We start from the raw sequence: 3,323 nt of genomic DNA, 5'->3' as shown, positions 1-3,323 counted from the left end.
TAAAATATAGGAACTGCAATTAGAAATGCAATACATAAATAAAACAGCAGATTAGACATATATGAAGAGAAAAATTTAAAACTGAAAGCTAAATATAAGTAAATTAGACCAAAGTGCAGCACAGGATGCAAAATTAGTAAGAAGGGTTAAAAGACATGGAAGGTAGATTGAACCTAATATAAGTTCAAACTCAAGTTTCAAAAGGAGATAATAGAATGAAGAAAAGAACATTCAAAGAATGGAGAAATTCCCAGAGTTGTTAGGAAAGATCAATCTTCAAGTCCAAGAATCACAATAAATCCAAAGAAGGGGAAAAAATTTTAATAAAAAAAAATTCAGAACATCAAAAGTGACTAGATTCTAAAACCTTGCATGGAGAAAAGACAAATCATGTACCAATGGATAGTAATTTAATTGATGGCTGACACCTCACCAGCAATAAAATAATCCAGAAAGGAGCAGAATAAAATGTCCAATGGAATGAGAGAGGGAAAAAAGGCAAACCTAAAATTCCATGTTGATAAAACTATCTTTCAAGGACAACAGAGAAATATAGACAATTTTGGACAAAAACTAAGAAAAGTTTATCAACAAAAGATCCTCATTAAAAATATACCTCAAGCTGAAAAAAATTTTCCCAGGTGGAAAATCTGAGACACATGAAAGTGTGCTGAGTAAAAACATGGTAATATGGAGCCCTGCCATCTTGTGGGAAAAGCTCAATGAGCAGGTACTCTTGGCTCAGGGTAGCCTGCTACAATCCATGAAGGTACGTACCGCTGAGCCATCATCATGCCTGAGCACTTACAGGAAGGCTTTTGCTGTGTGGTCACCAACTAATTCAACCAGTTATTTGATGATGAATTGGACCCCTCTGAGGTTTTGAAGGCAGCAAAGAACAAGACAAAAGAAGCCAGCAGGGGCAGCTTGGCCCTGGGGCCAAGAGGGCATCTCAGGCCACAGCTCAGACCAACCCCAACACAGCAGGCAAACAGCTGCCTGAAGAGTCCCAGAAAGACCGCAAGAACCCACTGCCCCCACAACGTTAGTATGGTTGAGAAGGAGGAGACACAGCCAACCGTGGCACTTAAGAAAGAAGGAATAAGACGTGTTAGAAGAAGACTTGGTCAACAGTTACAGCGTGAAGGGAGAATAATTGACAGGAGACCAGAAAGGTGACCATCTTGTAAACTACAATTTGAAAAGCCACTTAAAGAAAAGGATGGGGACACCTGGGTGGCTCAGCGGTTGAGCATCTGCCTTTGGCTCAGGGCATGATCCCAGGATCTGGGATCAAATCCCACAATGGGCTCCTTTCATGGAGCCTGCTTCTCCTTCTGTCTGTGTCTCTGCCTCTCTTTCTGTGTCTCTCATGAATAAATAAATTAATTAAAATTTAAAAAGAAGAAAAGGATGAAGGAGGAGACTTTTCAGTTGATAGGCAGATTATTGGACTGGCCTATCAGAGGCTGTGGTGGTCTTGGAAGAAGTTGAGGAGGCCGGGGCATGGAATGGACAGAGGATATGGGCTTGATTCTGGGAGCAAATGTCAATTTGATAGGTATTGTGGAAGTGACATTACAGTGGCCTGAAGCATAGGGACAAATGTGGAGGTCGTGGATCTCAAAACTGGGAAACTTTCAAGATGAATTAACAGAGTCCCCAAAATACATTGGAAAAACTGTTATAATTGCAGTAATTTGGATCAATCAAATGTGACTGAGGAAACACCAGAAGGTGAAGAACATCCAGTTGCACACACTGAAAATGAGAACAAAGTTGAAGTAAAAGAAGACGGTCCCCCCAAAAATGACTTTGGATGTGTGAAAAGCTATTCAAAATAAAAACCGGGCAGGGATTCCTGGGTGGCGCAGCGGTTTGGCGCCTGCCTTTGGCCCAGGGTGCGATCCTGGAGACCCGGGATCGAATCCCATGTCGGGCTCCTGGCATGGAGCCTGCTTCTCCCTCTGCCTGTGTCTCTGCCTCTCTCTCTCTCTTTCTGTGTGACTATCATAAATAAATAAAAATTAAAAAAAAAAAACGGGCAAAAGTAGATTTTAAATCTGAAAACTAAATGAAGATGCTCATGGGCAGTAGAAGAGGGGATCTGTCCTTCCTAAGTCAGAGAGTGAAAAGGCTCATGCGGAATATATAATTATGGATCATCATTTCCAAAAGCCATCAATTGATACAATGTCTTAGCTGGAGATCAGTTTTATCAGATCAGTCCATCCAGAACTTGGTGGCAGGGGAGGATGATGTGGCCTTGGGCATGATGGACGTCCAAATCCCAAACCATGGCAGCAGAACTGACAAGTCAAGTGCTTCTGCTCCGGATGTAGATGACCCTGAGGCATTCCCAGCTCTGCCTTAACTGGTTGCCACAAAACAACCCTGATTCCTTTATAGACTCTCACCTCTCTGGTTTTGCATGCTTAAGGATCCCAAACAGCTTAAGAATTGAAAAAAAAAAAAAAAAAAAAAAGACTATCGTTCATACCATTCACATCTAAAGACTGAGTTATATCTGTTTTGAAATTGAACTTCTTTTGTTACACAGAAGTGAGAATATGGTAGTCAGCTTTGTATTTAGAAACATATTGGTAGCAGGGATGTTTTCATAATTTTCAGAGATTATAGATTCTTCACAAATACTTTTGTATTGCTGCTTGCAAATATGCATTTCCAAACTTGAAATATATGTGTGAACAGTGTGTACCAGTTTAAAGCTTTCATTTCATTTGTTTTTTTAATTAAGGATTTAAATGTTCTCCCAATTACAATCTGGTCTCTTTTTTAAAAAGATTATTTATTTATTTATTTGAAACAGAGAGAGTGAATGAGAGAGAAAGAGAGAGAGAGAAAGAGAGCATGAGTGGGGGGAAGGGCAGAAGGAGAGGGAGTAGCAGGCTGTCCCACAAGCAGGAATCCAGACTTGGCTCTGTCCTGGGACACCTGGATCATCACCTGATTCAAAGCCAGAGGCATAACTGACTGAGTCACCCCGGCACCCCTACAAGCTGGTTTTAAACATTGGACATAATAACAGCTTTAATACTTTCTTTGCATTTTCACACATGGTCTGTTGAGTTATGTAAACTTTGATTTGTCCAATTTTATCTTGTGTGGAACACTAATACTACTTTATGTATCTTAACTTAGTTTTAATATTTTCATTTCTGGAGATGCCTACATGGCTCAGCAGTTGAGCTTCTGCCTTTAGCTCAGGGTATGATCCCAGGTCCGGGGATCCAGTCCCACATCAGGCTCCCTGCGAGAAGCCTGCTTCTCCCTCTGTTTATGTCTCTGCCTCTTCCTCTGTG

General features: G+C 40.9%; 1 pseudogene; it reads left to right on the top strand.

Moving 5' to 3' along the window:
• Positions 1-792: 792 nt before the first annotated feature.
• On the top strand, positions 793-2,391 carry LOC144294382 (SERPINE1 mRNA-binding protein 1-like; annotated as a pseudogene).
• The last annotated feature ends 932 nt before the right edge of the window (positions 2,392-3,323 follow it).

The sequence above is a fragment of the Canis aureus genome, chromosome 22 (assembly GCF_053574225.1).
Source record: "Canis aureus isolate CA01 chromosome 22, VMU_Caureus_v.1.0, whole genome shotgun sequence".
NCBI classification, from domain to species: domain Eukaryota; kingdom Metazoa; phylum Chordata; class Mammalia; order Carnivora; family Canidae; genus Canis; species Canis aureus.
This window is presented reverse-complemented; position numbering and strand designations above follow the sequence as displayed.